The sequence below is a fragment of the Dama dama genome, chromosome X, assembly GCF_033118175.1.
Source record: "Dama dama isolate Ldn47 chromosome X, ASM3311817v1, whole genome shotgun sequence".
NCBI lineage: Eukaryota > Metazoa > Chordata > Mammalia > Artiodactyla > Cervidae > Dama > Dama dama.
In genome coordinates, this window is record NC_083714.1 from 126,488,579 (window position 1) to 126,515,408 (window position 26,830).

The following is a 26,830-nucleotide window of genomic DNA, read 5'->3' on the forward strand; positions in this document are numbered from 1 at the left end:
ATATAGCTTATTTCATTCTTGATCCATATTGAAAGTGAAAGTGAAAGTGAAGTCGCTCAGTCGTGTCCCACTCTTTGTGACCCCATGGACTGTAGCCTACCAGGCTTCTCCGTCCATGGGATTTTCCAGGCAAGAATACTGGAGTGGGGTGCCATTTCCTTCTCCAGGAGGTCTTCCCAACCCAGGGATTGAACCCAGGTCTCCCGCATTGTAGGCAGACACTTTACCGTCTGAGTCACCAGGAAAGTCCTGATCCATATTGATGACTTATAAATGAGAATTCCTGGTAAAACATTTAATTTACCACTGCATAAGTGAAATTATAATGGGAGGTGGGAGATCTTCTAAAGATAATAGTGCATATTAAACAAATATTTCTTTTGTTCTAGATATTCTCCTAAAGACTAATTTTTAGTACTCGTTCAATCAAAAACATTTTGTTTGAAATACATTATGTGCCAGGCAGTCTTACATTCTTGTAGGGTTAAAGATTACTATGGTGAGTAAGATAAGGTCAGTTGCTGCCTTAACAGAGAAAAGGTTTTGTCACAGAAGGAAAAAAAGAATTTAAAAAAATCAACATTTGAGAAATGTTATGGCATAAAAGTATGAATATTCCAGGAATACCTAAAGAGACACTCCATTTGATCAGGAAAATCTTTTCAGAGGAAAATAACATAGATACTGAACCTGAAATATCAGTAGGATAGTGTTCAAGGCAGAGAAAAGTCACATATTTGAAGAATAAGAAGAAAGAGAGCATGGTACAGTCAAATATTTATAAAAATTTTGATCACATGTAAAGATGGGAGATTGAATTTATGAAAAGGACAGGAAATTCTGTTCTATTTTTCATATTTCTATACACGCTGTATGGCATACACTATTTATCACCCAGTTGGGGTGATTGCTATAGTTTACTGTATGCTATTTGCTAATAGACTAGAAAATATGGTCTCTCTCACATTTGTATTAACATAAAATAATGGTCAACTTAATGATACAAAAAGTATACAATTATAGATATACACACACATGTGTAGATATACTCTAGTGGTAGTGGTTTAGTCACTAAGTCGTGTCTGACTCTTGCGACCCCATGGACTGTAGCCCGCCAGGTTCCTCTCTCCATGGGATTCTCCAGGGAAGAGTACTAGAGTGGGTTGCCATTTCTTCAGGGGATCTTCCTGACCCAGGAATCGAACCTGGCTCTCCTGCATTGCAGGCAGATTCTTTACTGACTGAGCTAGATATACTAATTAAGTTAAAAAGTCAGAGTTAAAGAACTAGAATTTTCTGCCCCTTTGGCCATATTCTTCTTTAGTGAAATACATGATTTTTCTTTTAGGATCAAAATATATGGCTAAAGTCTTTCAATAAAAGTTATAATTAATATATACAGATATTTTCAGTTGTTTTTGCTCTCCGGAGGTCATTAAGAAAACTTGGGAGACAGCTTTAAAGAAATCTTGGTGAACAGATGTTCCAGAAGATTATAAAATACCTGTGCATCATTTCTTACTTGTCATAAATATACTAAGTCTGAAGTAGTGTGCAAGGAAATGGCTTCAACAGTCCCCTTCCCCCATCCCTTTTTTCTTTTTTCAAGGATATACTCACACATTCATTATATATGGTAACAGTAAATGGAAAATATTAAAATGTGACTGAGGATTTTTCAGATGATAAAAGGTAGGTGTATCAAAGCAATGGAGTGTTACATAGTATACCTGAAAAACAACATAAATAACAGTGTCTTTTATTCAGTCCAGTTCAGTTCAGTCACTCACTCATGTCCAACTCTTTGTGACCCCATGAACCACAGCACACCAGACCTCCCTGTCCATCACAAACTCCCAGAGTTTACCCAAACTTATGTCCATTGAGTCGGTGATGCCATCCAAGCATCTCATCCTCTGTCGTCCCCTTCTCCTCCTGCCCTCAATCTTTCCCAGCATCAGGGTCTTTTCAAATGAGTCAGCTGTTCGCACCAGGTGGCCAAGTATTGCAGTTTCAGCTTCAGCATCAGTCCTTCCAATGAACACCCAGGATGGATCTCCTTCAGGATGGACTGGTTGGATCTCCTTGCAGTCCAAGGGATTCTCAAGAGTCTTCTCCAACACCACAGTTCAAAAGCATCAATTCTTCGGCACTCAGCTTTCTTTATAGTCCAACTCTCACATCCATACATGACCACTGGAAAAACCATAACCCTGACTAGACGGACCTTCATTGGCAAAGTAATGTCTCTGCTTTTTAATATGCTGTCTAGGTTGGTCATAACTTTCCTTCCAAGGAGTAAGTGCCTTTTAATTTCATGGCTGCAGTCACCATCTGCAGTGATTTTGGAGCCCCCCAAAATAAGTCAGCCACTGTTTCCACTGTTTCCGCATCTATTTGCCATGAAGTGATGGGACCGGGTGCCATGATCTTAGTTTTCTGAATGTTGAGCTTTAAGCCAACATTTTCACTCTCCTCTTTCACTTTCATCAAGAGCCTCTTTAGTTTGTCTTCACTTTTTGCCATAAGGGTGGTGTCATCTGCATATCTGAGGTTATTGGTATTTCTCCCAACAATCTTGATTCCAGCTGGTGCTTCACCCAGTCCAGCATTTCTAATGATGTATTCTGCATATAAGTTAAATAAGCAGGGTGACAATATACAGCCTTGATGTACTCCTTTTCCTATTTGGAACCAGTCTGTTGTTCCATGTCAAGTTCTAACAGTTGCTTCTTGACCTGCATACAGGTTTCTCAAGAGGCAGGTCAGGTGCTCTGGTATTTCCATCTCTTTTAGAATTTTCCACAGTCAAATTTCCACACAGTCAAAGGCTTTGGCATAGTCATTAAAGCAGAAATAGATGTTTTTTCTGGAACTTTCTTGCTTTTTTGATGATCCAGCAGATGTTGGCAATTTGATCTCTGGTTCCTCTGCCTTTTCTAAAACCAGCTTGAACATCTGGAAGTTCTTCGTTCACGTATTGCTGAAGCCTAACTTGGAGAATTTTGAGCATTACTTTACTAGTGCGTGAGATGAGTGCAATTGTGCGGTAGTTTGAACAATCTTTGGCATTGCCTTTTTTTTGGGATTGGAATGAAAACTGACCTTTTTCAGTCCTGTGGCCACTGCTGAGTTTTCCAAATTTGCTGGCATATTGAGTGCAGCACTTTCACAGCATCATCTTTCAAGATTTGAAATAGCTCAACTGGAATTCCATCACCTCCACTAGCTTTGTTCATAGTGATGCTTCCTAGGGCCCACCTGACTTCACATTCCAGGATGTCTGGCTCTAGGTAAGTGTGAGTGATCACACCATCGTGATTATCTGGGTTGTGAAGACCTTTTATGTACTGTTCTGTATATTCTTGCCACCTCTTCTTAATATCTTCTGCTTCTGTTAGGTCCATAGCATTTCTTTCCTTTATTGTGCCCATCTTTGCATGAAATGTTACCTTGGTATCTCTAATTTTCTTGAAGAGATCTCTAGTATTTCCCATTCTGTTGTTTTCCTTTATTTCTTTGCACCCATCATTGAGGAAGGCTTTCTTATCTCTCCTTGCTATTCTTTGGAAGTCTGCATTCAACTGGGAATATCTTTCCTTTTCTCCTTTGCTTTTTGCTTCTCTTTTTTTCACAGTTATTTGCAAGGCCTCCTCAGTCAGCCATTTTGCTTTTTTGCATTTCTTTTTCTTGGGGATGGTCTTGATTTCTGTCTCCTGTACAATGTCACGAACCTCCATCCATAATTCATCAGGCACTCTGTCTACCAGATCTAGTCCCTTATATCTATTTCTCACTTCCACTCTATAATCATAAGGGATTTGATTTAGGTCATACCTGAATGGTTTAGTGGTTTTCCCCACTTTCTTCAATTTAAGACTGAATTTGGCAATAAGGAGTTTATGATCTGAGCCACAGTCAGCTCCCAGTCTTGCTTTTGCTGACTGTATAGAGCTTCTCCGTCTTTGGCTGCAAAGAATATAATCAATCTGATTTCGGTGTTGACCATCTGGTGATGCCCATGTGTAGAGTCTTCTCTTGTCTTGTTGGAAGAGGGTGTTTGCTATGACCAGTGTGTTCTCTTGGCAAAACTTGCCCTGCTTTATTCTGTACTCGAAGGCCACATTTGCCTGTTACTCTAGGTGTTTCTTGACTTCCTACTTTTGCATTCCAGTCCCCTATAATTAAAAGGACTTTTTTTTTGGGTGTTAGTTCTAAAATGCCTTGTAGGTCTTCATAGAACCGTTCAACTTCAGTTTCTTCAGCGTTACTGGTTGGGGCATAGGCTTGGATTACCGTGATATTGAATGGTTTGCCTTGGAAACGAACAGAGATCATTCTGGCATTTTTGAGATTACATCCAAGTGCTCCATTTTTACTCTTCTGTTGACTATGATGGCTATTGCATTTCTTCTGAGGGATTCCTGCCCACAGTAGTAGATATAATGGTCATCTGAGTTAAATTCACCCATTCCAGTCCATCTTAGTTCGCTGATTCTTAGAATGTTGATGTTCACTCTTGCCATCTCCTGTTTGACCACTTTGAATTTGCCTTGATTCATGGACCTTATATTCCAGGATTCCTTGCAATATTTCTCTTTACAGCATCGAACCTTGCTTCTATCACCATTCCCATCTACAACTGTGTGTTGTTTTTGCTTTGACTCCATCCCTTCATTCTTTCTGGAGTTATTTCTCCACTCATCTCCAGTAGCATATTGGGCACCTACCAACCTGGGGAGTTCATCTTTCAGTGTCCTATCTTTTTGCCTTTTCATCCTGTTCATGGGGTTCTCAAGGCATTCCCTTCTCCAGTGGACCACATTCTGTCAGACCTCTCCACCATGACCCGACCATCTTGGGTGGCCCCACACGGCATGGCTTAGTTTCATTGAGTTAGACAAGGCTGTGGTCCATGTGATTAGATTGGCTAGTTGTCTGTGATTTTGGTTTCAGTCTTTCTGCCCTCTGATGCTCTCTCTCAGAGCCTACCGTCTTGCTTGGGTTTCTGTTACCATGGACTTGGGGTATCTCTTCACGGCTGCTCCAGCAAAGCACAGCTGCTGCTCCTTACTTTGGTCATGGGGTAGCTCCTCTTGGCTGCCGCTCCTGTGCTGTCACAGCCGCAGCTCCTGTGCCATCTTTTATTAGTTAAAGCCTAAACAGGATTTCCTGATCCTTATTTCATACTGAAAGCTAAAACCTTTCTCAAACAGAATAGATTTCCACTGCAATAGTGCTTTGTATATTGATAATTTATGCTAGACCCAAATTCCATAACACCTTTATCTAATCAATAGTGTATGCAGTATTTCTATAGGAATTATTATATCATGTGGCATTAGCATGTTATATGATTTAACACTATTTTTAAAAGCAAGCAGTATATATACACCAATCAAAGCATTTTCAGAAGACTACAGTGATTTTAATAAAAGAATGCTTTCCCAGGCCTTTACTTACTTGCTTATTTGTTGTGGCTAGAGATGGCTTCACCAGCAGTCAGAGTTCTCAGATCTCGACTCTCAACATGAGGCAAGGATTTTTCTTGTAAGGCAGAGCCAATTAAGTTTCTGTTGTTTCAGTGTGTGAAAATTGATGTGGTATGATTTTTTCCTTTGTTTGTGGTGGTTATATACTTGGGCTATTTTTTCAATGTTTTCTTTAACTTTCAGGTGTCATTCTTCTATGATTAAACAAGCATTAAATTATTGTCTCAAGTATTTGATCTGAGCATATCTTCACAACTGTGGAAGTAACTTTAAAAAGCTTTTCTAATCCAAAATAGGGGAATTTTGGACCAATAATTAAGGAGCGTCCCCCTTTCCATTCAGATCTTTAATGTATGTACTGTGTAAGTCATTGAATGAAAGGTTCAGATTTCTAAGAGACAGGTTCTTAGTCAAAAGGGATGTTTTATTGGGTTGGCCAAAAAGTTGCTGATTTTTGGCCAATCCAGTATTTTCTAATTAAGTTAATTTTACACAGCAATTGGATATTACCAGCCCTAGTTTCTAGCCCTTCTTAACTGTTGTACTATTTCAATGATCCTAACAAAGCTTCAAGACATATATCACCTCTCTCTTAGAGCACTTTCTAGGAGGAGGCTTGGCCATGGTCAAGTACTGTGAAAATTAATGAATGATCTCTTCTCTCACTTGAGGCGGCCTCTCTCATTTTTACCCCCAAATGTTTGTCAGTGATATCTAATTTTATCTTTTTAAAAATATTTATTTATTTATTTATTTTTGACTGCACTGGGTTTCGTTGCTGTGCACAGGTTTTCTTTAGTTGCTGCAAGTGGGGACTATTCTTTAGTTGTGGTGCGTGGGCTTCTCACAGTGGTGGCTGCTTATGTTGCAGAGTACAGGCTCTAGGGTGCACAGGCTCCAGTAGTTGTGGTGCATGGGCTTAGTTGCCCTGCAGAACGTGGAATCTTCCTCGACCAGGAAACGAACTCATGTCCCCTGCATTGGCAGGTGGATTCTTAAGCACTGGACTACCAGGGAAGACTTAATTTTTTTTTTTTTCCTTTTTTTGGATACTGATCAGGAAGTTTCCACTAGTCACCAAAATGATATTACAAAGTAGCAAGACAGAAGAGTTTCTGATGACACACCATTGAAGACAGAGAAACATCCCATGCTGTATTGCATTTCCTTGTTATAACTTCCATGAAAGATCCTGTACACAGGTATGGCTTAAGCAACTCTTCATATTCACAGGGCATTTTGTATTCACAGAGCCAGTGGAAAGGAAAGGCCCTATATCACTTCTAAAATCTCAAATCTATGTCAAAGAATATGTTTTTAAAGATTTTCCTGAATAACTTGGTCAGTAACATTAGTTAACATGATAACAGATAATGAAAGTACATTCATTCATTCATCTTTTTAGTTAGAAGATACTTACATTTGAGTAATATCAGGAAGCTCAATTTTTTAAAAACTGAAGTTAAAGTCTCTGCCCTCTATGAGCTCTGGGTATGGTATAGTATCATTGAGACATAATTCTTCTTTAAAAAAAAATCATTATTTTACCCATACTGAGCTTGTGACTACAAAGATATCTATGAACTTTAGTTTTGGCTACATTTTGTGATCAATATTTGGGTCACAATTTGTACTTCATTCATTCATTGGAAAATGCTTACTGTATGCTCTCTATTATGAGGATATAGAGAAGAAAAATTTGTCACTAGATTTCACAAATGTTCATAAAATACAGAAGTACTCAAAAAATTACATAAGTATTCACATGTATCCATAAACATATACATATGCATAGATGTGTGTATGTAGTAAATCATCCTATGAGAACATGTGTAGCAGCGCCTTAGAAATCCAGTGATTTACCCATTAAATCAGGAGTTTAAGGAAAGGTGTCAGTTCAGTTCAGTAGCTCAGTCGAGTCCAACTCTTCGAGACCCCATGGACTGTGGAATGCTAGGCTTCTGTCCATCACCAACTGCTGGAACTTGATCAAACTCATGTCCATTGAGTCAGTGATGCCATCCAGCCATCTCATCCTTTGTCGTCCCCTTCTCCCCCTGCCTTCAATTTTTCGCACCATCAGGGTCTTTTGCAGTGAGTCAGTTCTTCACTTCCGGTGACCAAAGTATTGGAGCTTCTGCTTCAGCATCAGTCCTTCCAATGAATACTCAGGACTGACTTCCTTTAGGATTGACTGGTTTGATCTCCTTGCAGTCCACGGAACTCTCAAGAGTCTTCTCCAACACCACAGTTCAAAAGAATCAATTCTTCAGCGCTTGACTTTCTTTATGGTCAGACTCTCACATCCATATATGACTACTGGGAAAACCATAGCCTTCACTATATGGACCTTTGTCGGCAAAGTAATGTCACTGCTTTTTAATATGCTGCCGAGGTTAGGCATAGCTTTTCTTCCTAGGAGCAAACGTCTTTTAACTTCATGGCTGCAGTCACCATCTGCAGTGATTTTGGAGCCCATGAAAGAAAGTCTGTTACTGTTTTCATTGTTTCCGCATCTATATGCCATGAAGTGATGGGACCAGATGCCATGAACTTCATTTTTTGAATGCTGAGTTTTAAGCCAGCTTTTTCACTTTCCTCTCTCATTTTCATCAAGAGGCTCTTTAGTGCCTCTTCACTCTCTGCCATAAGGGTGGTATCATCTGCATATCTGAGTATACTGATATTTCTCCTGGCAATCTTGATTCCAGCTTGTGCTTCATCCATTTGGCATGATGTACTCTTTCTGTAAGTTAAATAAGCAGAGTAACAATATACAGCTTTGACATACTCCTCTCCCAACTTGGAACTAGTCTGTTGTTCCACCTCCGGTTCTAACTGTTGCGTCTTGACCTGCATACAGGTTTCTCAGGAGACAGGTCAGGTGGTATGGTACTCCCATCTCTTGAAGAATTTTCCACAGTTTGTTGTGATCCACATAGTCAAAGGCTTTAGCATAATCAATAAAGCAGAAGTAGATGTTTTTCTGAAACTCTCTTGCTTTTTTGATGAACCAACAGATGTTGGCAATTTGATCTCTGATTCCTCTGTCTTTTCCAAGTCCAGTTTGAACACTGGAAGTTCTCAGTTCATGTACTGTTGAAGCCTGGCTTGGAGAATTTTGACCGTTATTTTGCTAGCGTGTGAGATGAGTACAATGAGGTGGTAGTTTGAACATTCTTTGGCATTGTCTTTTTTTGGAATTGGAATGAAAACTGACCTTTTCCAGTCCTGTGACCACTGCTGAGTTTTACAAATTTGCTGGCATATTGAGTGCAGCACTTTCACAGCATCATCTTTTAGGATTTGAAATAGCTCAACTGGAATTCCATCACCTCCACTAACTTTGTTCATAGTGATGCTTCCTAAGGCCCACTTGACTTCACATTCCAGGATGTCTGGCTCCAGGTGAGTGATCACCATCATGGTTATCTGGGTCATAAAGATCTTTTTTTGTATAGTTTTTTGTGTAGTCTTGCCACCTCTTCTTATTTTATTTTATTTCTCTTTCTGCTCTGACAGCTGTGGCCAAAACTTCCAAAACTATGTTGAATAGTAGTGGTGAGAGTGGGCACCCTTGTCTTGTTCCTGACTTTAAGGGAAATGCTTTCAATTTTTCACCATTGAGGATAATGTTTGCTGTGGGTTTGTCATATATAGCTTATATTATGATGAGGTATGTTCCTTCTATTCCTGCTTTCTTGAGAGTTTTTATGCTAAATGGATGTTGAATTTTGTCAAAGGCTTTTTCTGCATCTATTGAGATAATCGTATGGTTTTTATCTTTCAATTTGTTAATATGGTGTATTACGTTGATTGATTTGCGGATATTAAAGAATTCTTGCATTTCTGGGATAAAGCACACTTGGTCATCATGTATGATCTTTTTAATACGCTGTTGGATTCTGTTTGCTAGAATTTTGTTAAGGATTTTTGCATCTATGTTCATCAGTGATATTAGCCTGTAGTTTTCTTTTTTTGTGGCATCTTTGTCTGGTTTTGGGATTAGGGTGATGGTGGCCTCATAGAATGATTTTGGAAGTTTGCCTTCTTCTGCAGTTTTCTGGAAGAGTTTGAGTAGGATAGGTGTTAGCTCTTCTCTAAATTTTTGGTAGAATTCAGCTGTGAAGCCATCTGGTCCTGGGCTTTTGTTTACTGGAAGATTTCTAATTACAGTTTCGATTTCTGTGCTTGTGATGGGTCTGTTAAGATTTTCTATTTCTTCCTGGTTCAGTTTTGGAAGGTTATACTTTTCTAAGAGTGCGTCCATTTCTTCCAAGTTGTCCATTTTATTGGCATAGAGCTGCTGGTAGTAGTCTCTTATGATTCTTTGTATTTCTGTGTTTTCCGTTGTGATTTCTCCATTTTAATTTCTAATTTTGTTGATTTGGTTCTTCTCCCTTTGTTTCTTGATGAGTCTGGCTAATGGTTTGTCTATTTTATTTATCTTCTCAAACAACCAGCTTTTAGCTTTGTTGATTTTTGCTATGGTCTCCTTTGTTTCTTTTTCATTTATTTCTGCCCTAAGTTTTAAGATTTCTTTCCTTCTACTAACCCTGAGGTTCTTCATTTCTTCCTTTTCTAGTTGCTTTAGGTGTAGAGCTAGGTTATTTATTTGACTTTTTTCTTATTTCTTGCAGTAAGCCTGTATTGCTATGAACCTTCCCCTTAGCACTGCTTTTACAGTGTCCCATAGGTTTTGGGTTGTTGTGCTTTCATTTTCATTCGTTTCTATGCATATTTTGATTTCTTCTATGATTTGTTGGTTATTCAGAAGCATGCTATTTAGCCTCCGTATGTTGGAATTTTTAATAGTTTTTTTTCCCCCCTGTAATTGAGATCTAGTGTTACTGCATTGTGGTCAGAAAAGATGACTGGAATGATTTCAATTTTTTTGAATTTACCAAGGCTAGATTTATGGCCCAGGATGTGATCTATTCTGGAGAAGGTTCCGTGTACACTTGAGAAAAAGGTGAAATTGATTGTTCTGGGGTGAAATATCCTATAGATATCAATTAGGTCTAGCTGGACCATTGTGTCATTTAAAGTTTGTGTTCCCTTGCTAATTTTCTGTTTAGTTGATCTATCCATAGGTGTGAGTGGGGTATTAAAGTCTGCCACTATGATTGTGTTAATTTCCCCTTTCATTCTTGTTAGCATTTGCCTTACATATTGCAGTGCTCCTATGTTCGGTGCATATATATTTATAATTCTTATATCTTCTTCTTGGATTGATCCTTTGATCATTATGTAGTGTCCTTCTTTATCTCTTTTCACAGCCTTTATTTCAAAGTCTATTTTATCTGATATGAGTATTGCGACTCCTGCTTTCTTTTGGTCTCCGTTTGCATGAAATATTTTTTTCCAGCCCTTCACTTTCAGTCTGTATGTGTCCCTTGTTTTGAGGTGGATCTCTTGTAGACAGAATATATAGGGGTCTTGTTTTTGTATCCATTCAGCCAGTCTTTGTCTTTTGGTTGGGGCATTCAACCCATTTACATTTAAGGTAATTACTGATAGGTATGGTCCCATTGTCATTTACTTTGTTGTTTTGGGTTTGCATTTATACAGCCTTTCTGTGTTTCCTGTCTAGAGAAGATCCTTTAGCATTTGTTGAAGAGCTGGTTTGGTGGTGCTGAATTCTCTCAACTTTTGCTTGTCTGTAAAGCTTTTGAATTCTCCTTCATATCTGAATGAGATCCTTGCTGGGTACGCCACCTTTTCTTAGTATCTTCATCTTCTGTTAGATTCATACTGTTTCTGTCCTTAGTTGGGCCAATCTTTCCATGAAATGTTCCATTGGTATCTCTAATTTTCTTGAAGAAATCTCTAGTCTTTCTCCTTCTATTGTTTTCCTCTATTTCTTTGCATTGATCACTGAGGAAGGCTTTCTTATCTCTCCTCGCTATTCTCTGGAACTCTGTATTCAGATGGATATAGCTTTCTTTTTCTCCTTTGCCTTTCACTTCTCTTCTTTTCTCAGCTGTTTGTAAGGCGTCCTTAGTTCAGTTCAGTTCAGTCGCTCAGTTGTGTCCGACCCTTTGCAACCCCATGGACCACAGCATGCCAGGCCTCCCTGTCCATCACAAACTCCCAGAGTTTACCCAAACTTATGTCCATTGAGTCGGTGATGCCATCCAGCCATCTCATCCTCTGTCGTCCCCTTCTCCTCCTGCCCTCAGTCTTCCCCAGCATCAGGGTCTTTTCACATGAGTCAGCTCTTCACATCAGGTGGCCAAAGTATTGGAGTTTCAGCTTCAACATCAGTGCTTCCAATGAACAGTAAGGACTGATCTCCTTTCTGAAGGATTGGTTGGATCTCCTTGCAGTCCAAGGGACTCTTAAGAGTCTTCTCAAAAAAAATAAATAAATAAATAAAAATGTAAAAAAAAAGAGTCTTCTCTAACACCGCAGTTCAAAAGCATCAGTTCTTCGGCTCTCAGCTTTCTTTATAGTCCAACTCTCACATCTGTACATGACTACTGGAAAAACTATAGCCTTGACTGGATGGACCTTTGTTGGCAATGTAATGTCTCTGATTTTTAATATGCTGTCTAAGTTGGTCATAACTTTCCTTCCAAGGAGTAAGCATCTTTTAATTTCATGGCTTCAGTCACCATCTGCTGTGATTTTGGAGCCAAAAAAAAAATATATATATATCTTCCACTGTTTCCATTGTTTCCCCTTCTATTTGCCATGAAATGATGGGTCCGGATGCCATGATTTTGGTTTTCTGAATGTTGAGCTTGAAGCCAAATTTTTGGCCTCCTCAGGCAACCATTTTGCCTTATTGCATTTCTTTTTCTTGGAAATGGTTTTGATCACTGCCTCCTTTACAATGTTACAAACCTCTGTCCATAGTTCTTCAGGCACTCTATCAGGTTTAATCCCTTGAATCTGTTTGTCACTTCCTGTATAATGGTAGGGGATTTGATTTAGGTCATACCTGAATGGTCTAGTGGTTTTTCCTACTTTCTTCATTTTAAGTCTGAAGTTTGCAATAAGGATTTCAAGATCTGAACTACAGTCAGCTCCTGGTCTTATTTTTGCTGACTGTGTAGAGCTTTTCCAACCTCAGCTATAAAGAATATAATCAATCTGATTTTGTTATTTACCATCTGGTGATATCCACACATTCTAACTAAAATTTTATTTGTTCTTAACACCTTTCCTTAAACTTAAAAAAGATGTCCTTTTCCTCATAGGTGACTGGAATGCAAAAGTAGGAAGTCAAGTGATACCTGGAGTAACAGGCAGGTTTTCCTTGGACTACAAAATGAAGCATGGCAAAGGCTAACAGAATTTGCCAAGAGAACACTGTCATAGCAAACAGCCTCTGCCAACCACTCAAGAGATGACTCTCCAGTCCCCTATGATGAAAAGGACATATTTTTTTAAGTTTAAGGAAAGGTGTCAAGAACAGATAAAATTTTAGTTAGAATGTGTAACAATTATCCAACTGGAAAATATGATTGAAGGAATTCTAATTATGGATCATTTTGTAGAGGTGTATAAAGACAGAGAGCATTAATATATTTAAAACGGCTAGATGGAAGAGTGTTTTGGTCACATGGTGGAAGATATAAGGGGTAGATTATGAGAGACTTTCTGTGACAAATCAAGAGTTTTCTTCTGAAGGTTTGAGAGAGAGAAAAAGCTACTTTTTATGATAATGTGAATGATGATTGGTTAGTGGTAAAACTTTTGACAGAAGACAATTAGGAAAAGCATTATTATAATTCCAGAAAGTTATAAAGGCTTAAATAAGACAATGATTAAATGGGACACCAAGGTATAGATAGCACTGATTTAGTTATATAAGATTGAAGACATAGTGACATCTGTTTGTCTCTGTTTTCCCACTTTCTTGCTTGTGTTTCTTGAGATCACTTCCCAAATAATCTACCTGCAACTGCTGGAATCTGCTTTTGAGGGAACCCACAGGAGCTGTCTCATCAGTTTTCATGTATTAAAACATCCTCTCCGGCCAAGAATGAACTGGTGATCTTGTTTTAATTTCATAGCAAAAGAAAGTTATTGGGATAATACTGCCACTACTCTACACATACACCACCCTACCTGCTTTTTAAATCGTGCTTTTGGGCATTCTCTGGTGTCCAGTGGTTAGGACTCCATGCTGTCACTCATTTGGACAGAGGACCCGAATTCAATCCCTGGTTGGGGAACTAAGATCCCCCAAGCCACGGGACACGGCCAGAAAACAAACCAAACCATACTTTTTTTTTTTTTTTCCCCATTACATGTGATAGAGTTTCCCTTCTCCCATCTGGCATCAGCTCCTCCATTTAATCTCTTAAGGACTTTACTCTTGCAATCATCTCCTGCACTTTATGCTCCATTATTTGGAATTCTGTATATTGTCATTACTGTTAAAACATCTGTAATATCTTTCACCAAGTGGAAAAAAGGAAAACCTTCCTTGACTTTGCATCCTCTTCAGCTGTGTATCTCTTTCCTCTATATTCTTTCAGAGAAAACTTTACCAGAGTGATGTCTGTGTTTTCCCTACTTCTGTTCACTGTAGAGCACATTCCTCTCAGACTTGGATTTCCACTGTGCTGCTGAAATCACTTTGGTTAGTTATCCAATGATTTTTATTAATACATTAACAAAGTCAAAGGAGAATTTTAGGTTCTCATCCCATTCAAAACTTCAGTAGTCTATGACATTTAATCATTGGTTTTCTTCACAGCACTTAATAATATTTGACATTTTAGTGGTATATTTGTGATCTATGTTCTCCCACTAGAATGTAAGCCTCATAAGGGGAAGAACTATGTACTTATTTATTTATATTTAGTTTAATATTTAATCCCTGGTGCTCAGGGCCGAGCCTGGTACAATCACTGAATAAATTGCTAAACATATGAGTGAACCTATACAATATAAATAGTAGAATAAAAGCTGCAAGAATGTGAAGTTTGGTTACTTCATGATATTGAATAAAAATTCACTTTGTCTTTTCAGATATTATTAAAATCAGATATGGGAAAATGATGCTTCCCTAAACTTTAAACAAACCAAATTTCCTTAAATATTCAACAAAACATCAGATATTTTCCAGAATTGAAAATTCTAAAAGGAAAAGCCATATTAAAGAGCTATTAAATAAAGATTTGGTGATCCCAATGTAGATGACATTAATATGATTGCTAATGTATCTTAATACAAACTGTGGAAAATTCTTAAAGAGATGGGAATACCGGACCACCTTATCTGCCTCCTGAGAAATCTGTATGCAGGTCAAGAAGCAACAGTAAGAACCAGACATGGAACAACGGACTGGTTCCAAATTGAGAAAGGAGTTTGTCAAGGCTGTATATTGTCACTGTGCTTATTTAACTTATATGCAGAGTACATCATGCAAAATTCAGGGCTGGATGAGGCACAAACTAGAATCAAGATTGCCGGGAGAAATATCAATAGCATCAGATACGCAAATGACACCACCCTTATGGCAGAGAGTGAAGAGGAACTAAAGAGCCTCTTGATGAAAATGAGAGGAAAGTGAAAAAGCTGGTTTAAAACACAACATTCAAAAAATGAAGATCATGGCATCCGGTCCCATCAACTTCGTGGCATATAGATGGGGAAATAATGGAAACAGTGACAGACTTTCTTTTCATGGGCGCCAAAATCACTGCAGATGGTGACTGCAGCCATGAAATTAAAAGACACTTGCTCCTTGGAAGAAAAGCTATAACAAACCTAAACAGCATATTAAAAAGCAGAGACATTACATTACCAACAAAAGTCCATATAGTCAAAAGCTATGGTTTTTCCAGTAGTAATGTACAGATGTGAGAGTTTGACCATATTGAAAGCTGAACACCGAAGAATTGATGCTTTTGAACTGTGGTGTTGGAGAAGACTCTTGAGTCCCTTGGACTGCCAGGAGATCAAACCAGTCCATCTTAAAGGAAATCAGTCCTGAATATTCATTGGACGGACTGATCCTGAGGATGAAGCTCCAATACTTTGGTCACCTGAATGCGAAGAACAGACTTGTTGGAAAAGACTCTGATGCTGGGAAAGATTGAAGGCAGGAGGAGAAGAGGACAACAGAGGAAGATGGTTGGATGGCATCACCAACTCATTGGACGAGTTTGAGCAAGTTCTGAGAACTGGTGATGGATGAAAGCCTGGGGTGCTGCAGTCCATGGGGTCGCAAAGAATCGGACACGACTGAGTAACTGAACTGAACTGAATGTATCTTAATGGAAAATTTAACCATGATGAAAGGGGCGTATTACTAAGGTCACTTTATCATCGTTGCCTCATCATCTTCATTTTAAGTTGATGAGGCTGGAAACAATAACCTGTATTGCAATCCAACACATGTCAAAGCCCAATCACAATAGACCAATTAATAGCATTTCTATAAAAGAAAGAAAATAAACCATATGTTTATTTTAAATATATATTTAGATTTACTGTCTAAATTTCTTCAGTAGCTGACTGATTTCTATAAAAATAGTGGCATAGATACATTTGCCTGGCTTCCAAAATATCTGTTCAACAAGAATGCATTTTTTAAAAGCTAGCGAAAGGGATAAACTGTTAACTTATATGGAATGCTCATAATTTGAAATCAACAGACATTTGGAAGTCTGCCAAAGCTCCTAGCTATGATTTGAAGAAAACCAAGAAGCAAGAAAGCAAATTCATTTCTTATCAAGTTTTGACAAAATTTGTCTTCTAATTTTCATTTTTATAATCAGCTGCTAAAGGCACTCATTTTCATCTCCTTGATTAGATGCTGTAGACTGATTACTGGATTTAATAGTTCTTTTTAATGAAACATTGTCATTAACTTTTCTATGATTACCTTAAAATACCACAAATCACCCATTAGTTTTGTTTTTTCCTATTTCTTTCCCAAACTGTTTGTTCCCTTATTTATTCCCAGTTTCTCCTCCATACATTCCATCTCCAACCTCCAAGCCTCTCATTTCCACCAAACCACTCACGTTGCCTAGGGTAATCCTTGTTCAACATTCCCTTACCATTTACTTAAGCTTATGTTAAATCCAGCTTGGGCCATAAAACCTTCCACTAACTTACAAGAAGCAATAATAAGATACCTACTTTTCTTAAAGCAACTCATAAGCTTTACTACTATTTAATATCTTTTTAATTTAAAAATGTTGAAAAGAAATTATCTTAATTCTCCCTGATGCTAATTTTTTTCCTATTCACAGTAATAATAGCTCACATTTTTTTAATGCTATTAGTGGGTTCTACAAAGTCAATAGGATTGGTATCATTTCCTTTTCCAGGAGAAGAAAACGCAGGCCTTAAGGAATATAGGACAAAGTCCTTTAACTTACTAATAATATAGTCTTTCTACTAGATTATATTAATAATCAAAATAGCTATAAATGATAACTTTATTTGAATCATTGAATCCATTACTATTTGATATTTCCTGAGACTCTGCAGTATATATGATCAGTTCAGTCATTCAATCATGTCTGACTCTTTGCAACCCCATGGACTGCAGCACGCCAGGCTTCCCTGTCCATCACCAACTCCCAGAGCTTGCTCAAACTCATGTCCATTGAGTCAGTGATGCCATCCAACCATCTCATCTTCTGTCATCCCCTTCTCCTGCCTTCAGTCTTTCCCTGCATCAGGGTCTTTTCAAATGAATCAGTTCTCATCAGGTGGCCAAAGTATTGGAGCTTCAGCATGAATATTCAGGACTGACTTCCTTTAGGATTGACTGGTTTGATCTCCTTGCAGTCCAAGGGCTGAGCACTGCAGAATTGATGACTTTGAACTGTGGTGTTAGAGAAGACTCTTGTGAGTCCTTTGGAATGCAGTATATATGACAGTAGAGGGCTTTTTATGATTTATTGTTAAACATCACTTCTTCTAAAAAATTCTTACCTAAATAATGCTAACATTCACATGTTGATGATGTTTTCTAATTATAAAAATTACATCTTGAATAAATGTGAGCCTTATTATGAGTTTAGTATTCCATGGCTTTGCTGTCTCTAGTTAAAATTGAAATATCTAATAACTGTGCCTCATTTCTGAATTGAACTTTTCCACTGATATTTGCAGAGTAAATATAATTTTATAGAAAATGCAAATTTAAAGCACATTTAGCTGTTATAATAAAAATCTCTACATGGTCTATAGTATAGTATAAATGCATTTTTGTTATAATAACTTATAGGACTTTTAAAATAATGACTTATAGGTCTTAACACTCATTTATAGATTGTCCTGCTTCGCACTGTCAAATTAGATTTTCAGGGCAATGCTAATTGGTGAGTAGGTAAATATTACCAAAATTTAAAATACGAAGTAACTGAAGTTGGCTAGATAACTTGCCTTATGTTACAGAGCAAGCATGAAACTACAAAAAATAAAAACCAAATTTCTTACCCAAAGTCTCAATGCTTTTTCTGTCAAATAGTGACTTTGTAATGCTGGAACGGATTTCTATGTAAATTCCATATCTCTAGCTTTACAGTAACGTAGAACCAGATGAGATAGGATGTCTTGACCTTTCCCGATCTCAGCCTCTCTCCATATTAAAATGAATCATTTGGAAGCTTTTCTTTTGCCCCCTCTGCATATTATTTCTTAATGTTCATTAGGGTTTTTTTAAAAAACTTTTTTTTGACTAATGTTAAATTTTCTTATTTTCTTTTTACTTCCCCTTCCAATTTCCCTTCTTCCTTGTCATCATTTTCAATTCTTCTACTATACATTATAATATTCTTTCATAATATTCTTTTTAAAAAGTAGGATCTAGTTAGTGTTGGTTGTTACCTGAAGCATGGGCTTCCCTGGTGGTTCAGATGGTGAAAAATCTGCCTGCATTGTAGGAGACCCAGGTTCGATCCCTGGGTTGGGAAGATCCCCTGGAGAAGGGAATCACAAACCACTTCATATTCTTGCCTGGAGAATTCCATGGACAGAGGCGCCTAGCAGGCTGCAATCCATGGGGTCGCAAAGAGTCGGACACAACTGAGCGATCGACACTACTACTACTACCTGAACCATTCAGTGTGTATCTGTTTGTTTCTCTTATTAAATGTTAGGAATGAATAGTTTCTTAAATTTCTTAAACTAGCTTGAATTTTGCTAAGAGAAAAACAGTATTTAAAAAAAAATATGGCAAGCATTTTGCTTTAGAAAACATGAGTTTTCATCAAAGTATAACAAGCATACAAGGAAGTATACAAGTCATAAATTACAGATAGATTAATTTTCACAAAATAAAGACACCCATGTGACTAGCATGCAGAAGAAATTTAACATCATTAGAACTGATGGGATTTTAATTGAAATTATGCTGAGTCTGTGACTCAGTGTGGGGAGATTAAAAATATTGGATCTCTTAATCCATAAAATTATTATACCATTCCAATTGTTCATATCTTCATTAATATTTTCTAAGCAATTTCCCACAGTTCACTGTGACATATCTTGCACATTTTTCATTAAAGTTACATTTCAGAATATGATGTTCTTTGATGCTGTCATAAATAATATTTTCATAGTAATGTAATTCTTTAATTAACTGTTTGTAGTATCTAGAATTACACTTGATTTTTTTCTTGAGCTTGTACCAAGTAATCATCCTATATTGACTAATTTATTCTAACTCACTAGCGATAGATTACTTTCAGATATTGTAAATACATAATGATGCAATCTGTGAATAATGGCTGTCGCATTCCTTCTTTTTCAGTCCTTGCGGCTGCTAAGTTGCATCAGTCATGTCCAACTCTTTGCTACCCCATGGACTATGGCCCACCAGGCTCCTCTGTCCATGGGACTCTCCCAGCAAGAATAACCCTTATGCCTTTGTTTTTATCTTTTTCTTGCTTTATTGCCCTGGCTAGGGCCTCCCTAAAATGTTGAGCAAAATTAGTGATAATAAGCATTCTTGTGTTGTTCTTGATCTCATGGGAGTAAGTTTTCAGTATTTCACCATTAGTTATTATATTTGCCTCAGTTTTCTGAAGTATTTTTTTGTTTTGCTTTTAATCATGGTAAATTCTGCCTAATGGCATTTTTGCATGTTTGGGGATAAATCTATGATTTTGTCCTTTTGTTCTGTTAACTTTGTTTGATTTCAAAATGATACAAAACATAAATTTATCTTGGATTAAAAAGTATTTGTTTATGTATATTACAGTTGCTACATCTTGGATTAAGTTTGTTAAGCATCCCTTCTCTCTCTCTCTTTTTTTTTTTTTTGGTCATGAAAGAGACTTTTGATTTTCCTTTCCTATGAAATTCTTGTTGGTTTGATATAAATTTAGAATGCATCAAACTAAATTTTTTTGGAAGGTTTTCACTGTTTCTATTTTCTGGAAGAGGTAGTGCAAATGAGATTTCCTAAGTTTTTTTTTTTAAGTGTGTTTTTCTTGGAATTTTGTCATTTCTTGTCAAATGCATTGGGTACAATTGCTTGTAGGCTTCCCAGGTGGCACTAGTGGTAAAGAACCTGCCTGCCAATGCAGGAGATGTAAGAGACGCTGATTCAGTCCCTGGGTCAGGAAGATCCCCTGGAGGAAGGCATGACAACCCACTCCAATATTCTTGCCTGGAAAATCTCATGGACAGAGGAACCTGGCAGGCTACAGTCCATGGGGTCACAAAAGTCAGACATGACTGAAGCAACTTAGCATTCATGCACACACAACTGCTTTAATTTTATGTCTACGTCTCAAGAATCTGTAGGGATGACCGCCTTTATGTTCCTCATGTGAATTATGTGTGCCTTCTCATTATTAGCCTTGCTAGATGTTTTGCAAGGGATAATAAAGATATTAACCCTTTCAAAAGAGAACTTTCTTGGTTTTATTAGTATTCTTTTATATTTTTAAAAAGTCATTAGATTTTTATTTTAATTTTATTGTTTTATTTTCTCCACTTTACAATACCATTTTTTTCTAAAGTCTTGTGAGTAATGATCAGGTCCTGAATTTTCCAGCATTTTCTCTTTTGCATTTAATGTGGGAAGTTTTCTTTTGGTGCATCCTACATATTTGAAAAGATTCTTGAGGTATAACTGACATACCATAAATTGGATAATTTTAAAATGTGTGGTGCACTATGATTTACATATATGTATATATTTATGAAATAAGATAATGACTATATCTGTTACCAGCCAAAATTTCCATGTGGAGTTGTATAATCATCCCTGATAACTTTCTCTATGGCCCCAAGTCCAGGCAGTGGACATTCTTATACAAATATGTGTATGGACATATGCTTTAATTTCTCTGGAATAAACACCAGAAGTGAAAGGCATGAATCACATCATAAATAGGATAGAGTCAATGAGTTTTTCCAAATAATTGAATCATTTTATATTCTGTTAGTAGTGGATGAGAGCCACTGTAGCGCTATATCATTGCTTAGAATGGTCAGTGTTTTAAACTGTAGTCCTTAGAGGTGTACAGTGATATTTCACAGTCACTCTAAATGGTATAGGTATAACCAAATCATTGATTTTCCTGTCCTGGTATACATAGTAAATGGAGAAAATGTAATATAGGCCTAATGCCTATCCTTCCCTTTCCACTTGCTTTTGTATATATATTTATTTTTGACAGCAAGCTAGATTTTCTGTATGAAACACTGTGGAGATAACTGGAGGCCAGGGAGCATTTCATTTTGCTTATGAGGGACAGTTAGTTTTGGAGTAATTCATCTCATAGCAGTGAGGGATTGTGTCCTTTTAAGGCTGGGTCTCAGGTTTTGCGAAGAGTTTTATATTTCTGATTCATATTTATATTTAGGGCATATCCTCTCAGAGATGTTAAATGATTTGTTGGCTTGTTTTCCAGAGCCTCTCCTTGGTGGTGTGTAGTCAGGTTCAGTTTGTGTTCCCTGGGCTGGAAGCCCTGATCAGCTGCATAACTTCTCAGCTACAACTTTCTGCCTAGGATTTGGATCCTCAGGCATCTCTTTTGTATTATAAAAGGACTTAAGAGGAAAAAGTGGTATCAAATTTGGGTCTTATGACTTAGGCTTCTCCTGTCTCTGAGATCCAATTCTTCCTTGGGCCTTTGGTGCCTTTTAATAATACCTTTAATATCTTCCAGATTTCCTAGGTTTTCTCAGTAGGAGGCTTGAGCTGAAATGGTCTACCATTACTGGAAGCAGACATCTCTCTAAATACAATTTTTTTGAAATATGTATTAGTTTGTGATAGTTTTGCTTTTTGTAGCCAATCAATCCAAACAATATTAAGAAGGTAAAGTATTTCAGGGCAAATGTTTATTGAGGATTCAATCCTTTTTGTCATTGTTTGCTTGATTTCCCATTTAAAATTTGACTGAATCCATAAACTTTTCCACAGTCCCCAACATGTGCCAAGTGTGATCCGTCTCTTGGAGGTACATTTTTGGGTTGCTTAATGTGGACTCAGTCAAGAAGATTAGGAGATATATTAGAGAAGATATAAAATATGGGTATGCATATGTTCTTTTATTGGCATAAATTAATGACACTTGATCACATATTAAGCCTTAAAATAGATATTAATGATTTCAGAAAAAAAATTTCATCAAACAATGACAATCTCTGTCCAAGTAAGTTTGCCCATCACTTATCTATCTATATAATTAAAACAAACTTAGTGTCCATCATTTGAAAATAAATGATCAGTTGCATGTATCAATATGAATGAATCTCACAAATATAATATTGAGCCCCCCCCCAAAAAGTCAGTGGCATTTTAAGACCTGTAGTCTGTACTCATTTATATATTGGAGATGTTCATCTGATCAAGGCAGACTAGTTAATCAGATTATCCATACAACTTGAAATATTGAAAGACAGACAGATGGAGAGAGGGAGACAGAGAAAGATGGAAGGAAAGAGGGATTGAAGAACAAACAAAGGCAGTGGTTTGCCAGAAAAATTTACAAAGTGAAGATCCATAGAATTCAGTTGAGTATTTGCAGCTGCCTTTCTCTCTGAAAAATATACAAATTCAGGTAGCTTACTAGAGGTAGAACAATGAGCAGAACTTCCAGTAAACTCACCAGGCCATAGGGAATGTAAGAGGCTGTAAATTTTGCTGGGTTTGAATGGGATGCTGAGGGCTATAGTTTGGGAGCAACAATAAAGCCAGAAATGACCAACTCTTACCAGGCTCATCTCTGAATCATTTGAACCTCTGTTTGGAATAGATAGGTCTGAAAATGACAGTGTTGGTAGTAGCAAAGCCAGAATGAAATTTAACTTAAATTATGTCTACAACTTTCATATATAGTTTTTGGTATACAATTAAAAATGGCCAGGGTAAGTAGGAGAAAAGAACATGTGACCAAAAAACCAGTTGAAACAGCAGATAATGGAAATAGAATAACAAGTTAACCAGATAAAAGACCTTTCAGATATTCATTAAAAATGCCTATGTTCAAGTAAATAGAAGACAAAATTAAGAATTTTAGTGGCAAATTGAAAATTATAAAAAAATCAGAAATTACTGAAGTTCTGTAATTAGGCACTTAAACATTAGGAATATTGTCACCTGATAAATGGATTCATTAATTATAATGAAATGTTCCTATATGTCTCCAGTTATACTCTGTTTATTGAAGTCTACTTTGGCATTAATGTACCCAGTCATGCTTTCTTATGCTCAATTTTACACAGTATATTATTTTCTATACTATTACTTTCAACCTATCTCTTGAAATTCAAATTAATTCATGTGTAAGTAGCATATAGTAAATAGGACTTGTCTTTTTTCTAGCCTGAAAAACTCTCCATTGTAATTGGAATGATTAGGTCTGCTTAAATTTAATATCATTAATATAGTTTGTTTTAAAGTTGACGATCTTGCCATTCATTTTCTATTTTCCTCATCTCTTTATTTTTCTGTCCCTCTTTTGTGCTTCCTTTTGAATATTGAATATTTTTATTAATTCAATTTAAATTCATCTTTTGAATTTTTATTTGTGGCAGTTGGTTTTTTTAATTTTTTTAAATCTCTGACTTTGTTTTTAATTCTTAAGCCCTATGATCTGATAGTTTACAAATCTGTGCTGATGATATAGCTCCTCTACTTTACCTCTTCTAATGAGCTGGCAAAAGCATCATTACCAATCACACATATATAAGTAGTTCTACAGTTGTGTTTCTGAATTCCTGTTTGAAAGACAATCCTGGATTATAACTTAGTCTGACTTCATGAAGAATGCACAAGCAAAGTTTGCTAGCATATCTTGTCACGGTGAATTTTAAAAGCATCTGACCTTAAAGATCATCTATAAAATGTGAGGTGCCAAATATTCTTTATTTGATGCTATACATAAACAATACTAAAATGCCTTTCATTAAGTAAAAGGCAGTATTTTAGATAAAGAATTTTAATTAAATTGGCATAGTTAAGACCAAAAAGATACAGTGGACATTGTCAGTGTGTCTTTAGCCCTTGCATAAATAGGCTAATGAGCACAACTTGAAACACAGGTGAATCTCGTGCTGTTCTATAAGACAATGAAGGGACCTTCTCAGTATTTAAATATATATATTTCTTTATATATTTAAGAAATAAATAATATTTCTCAGTATTTAAATATACATATATATAAATATATATATTTCTATAACTGGGGTATATATCTGAGCATAAAATCAATCTCCTGTAGGGTCTGAGAAGGCATTCGCCATCTTCCTGAAAATTTTGACATTTCTAATTCAAGATCAATCATCTCTTTAGAAACGGAAAATAGTGATAGTCCTTGTTGAACTGGAATTACTATCAAAATTCAAAAAGCTGATCATATTCAGTAAGCCACAAGCCAAGCTTATTTAAATCAGGACAGTCCAACAGAAATATTCCATCAGTCATTCATGATCTGAATTCTAGTGTATGAGATCAATTTAAATATGATACACATAGAAAGTCATGAGACATTTCTGTTCTGTAATAAATAAGGCAATGGACAACTATTACTAATTAGTAGCTTTTTTGAGATAAGCTATCGTCTTCCCTTTCTCCCTTCTTCATGCCAGTGAACATCACTTTTGTTCCAGGGATGCACTTCTTGTGATTCTCCAAGTAATCCATCAGTGTTTCCTCTCCCCAGGTGATGCCTTTGTTCTTGTTGGGATTTGTGTAAGAGAATCCAGCAGCTTGACCCGTCTTTCACCCGAACAGACCATGGAGATTTGGCCCAGTCTTTTGCTTGCCTCCCTTTTCCACAATATGGCACGGGGCACACTTCTGAATGGAAATCTTGTCCTTCTCAGCGTCACCCATTTTTAAATCGTTCCTTCTCCTCGCACTGCTGAGAGGTTCCTGCTTTAAGCCGCAAGCAGAAGGTCCCACTCCCTAAGCCCGAGGACATACCCCTATGGCCATTTGAAAACCTCTCCACACATTCTTATCCTTTCCTTCAAGAGATGTGTTTTACGGCTCCTCCTAGGGTTCTAGGTCAAGCCTAGTGAATCTTTCTAACCAACGCATTGCAACAGTTGTGATGCCAGATAAATTCCTAGGCTGAAATTTCAGCCAACTGACATTATCAACTATCACCAGCTGAGGGCGCTGTGTTGGTCCGCCGCCCTGTGCTTTTCAAGCACAGGTCACAGGTCACTGGTTCTCGGTTTCCGTATTTCCTTTCATATCCTGTAGAACTTCCGGTAATAACATAAATTACGGCCTGTCCGCCGGCAAATTGACTCAGGTGTGTTTATATGGATATGTCTTAATTCACTGTTAGTTTGGAAAGATAATTTTGCCGCATAGAGAATTCTACTGACGTTTTATTTATTTTTGTTCAGTATCAGAAAGATTCTGCTCCATTATCTCGGTTGTCTATGGATTCAATTGAGAAGGCCGCCATTGTCGTTTCTAGGGAGGTAACGTATCTTTCTCAGAAGTTTTGATTTTTGTACACTTCACTAATATTCTTCATATTTCATATAAATATCTAAAAGTCATTTACTACTGAAATATTTTTAAATTTAAATAGCTGTTTTGTCAATTCTAAATTTTCCATTTGTGTAAATAAAAGGATAATTTATTGGAATGACAATAGCAACTAAATATAGAAAGAGCAAAAATATCTTATTAAAAAAAGCACAAGGCAATGTATTTATTATTTTTTTTACTAAAATGCATAAAAAATCTGCACAAACTGTACATAACCAGAATTTGGAGGGCATATAAAATGGTACTGAGTTTTTGGAAATTAATTTGCTATTTTTTACCAATAATTTAAATTTACCTACCCTTTTCCACCATAATTGGCTTTCTATGACTATATCTGACAGAATTTGTCGAAGATATGTATATAAATATGGCTACAAAAAGGCACAACAGCTATTTTTAGTACACTATATTGTATTCACACTGTAAATGCATTGCAGATTTTACACCCAAATAGATCTTATATAATTGCAGAAGATATCTCCAGGACATATTTTTAATAAAAAGCAAGCAAGTTTATTTCACATATGTTTACAAGTAAATAAATATTACTTATATAGATGTATATTTATATGTATGTTTGTTCAGGTACACTCTTCATTGCTAATCATGGTTACTTCTGTCAAAGGATATATATCTGTGTTTTTTGGAAATTTTACACTGAGCACACATCTTACTTTTAATCAATAAAATAGTTACATGGCAGCATATTACCGATGATTCTTTTTAACTGTCTACTTTATTTTTATAAGTAGTATGATACAGTGAGAAGTTATGCTTAAAACCAGAATTATGGCAGAGGTGGGTGGGAAAGATATAATGTGAAAAAATATAGAAAATTTGCATAGAGAAAAATTTATTTTTACTGACCTCTAGTCAGTGAAACCATTATACTGGGGGTGATAAGTAAAAGTGTCAGAAAGAATGCTTTTTTCACTGTTCTACTGGGATTAAATGTCAGGTGTAATGTAGAATTTACTTAATATCCAGGAGCTTCACTTGCCATGATATCAGGAAAAGTGACAGCAGTAATCAGGGTCAAAATCCCCTCAATTTTTACCTTATCAGTGTACAGAAAAAGACTTAAAACTATAATCTTGTTGTATAGGGTTTTCATGCCATTTCTTATGATGTGTATGAAATGTTTAGTGAGAATTGCTGTTCTTTAGAAAAATGTGTTTAGATTTAACTGTGTGGAATCCAGCAATATTGCTAAATGCATTTCTTAATTCTAATTTGTTACATGTAGATTATTTTGAGATATTCTGGGAACATAAATATCCAATTGAATAAAGATGTGTTCATTTCTTTTCTTGTCAATTATTATGCATTTTTAACTTTTGCATGCATTGTCACCCCTAGACCTCCATAAAATGTTGAAAAAAAC

General features: G+C 36.6%; 1 pseudogene; it reads right to left on the reverse strand.

The window, feature by feature from the left end:
* Positions 1-24,464: 24,464 nt before the first annotated feature.
* LOC133052236 (cytochrome c, somatic-like) lies at positions 24,465-24,771 on the reverse strand (annotated as a pseudogene).
* Between the last annotated feature and the right edge of the window lie 2,059 nt (positions 24,772-26,830).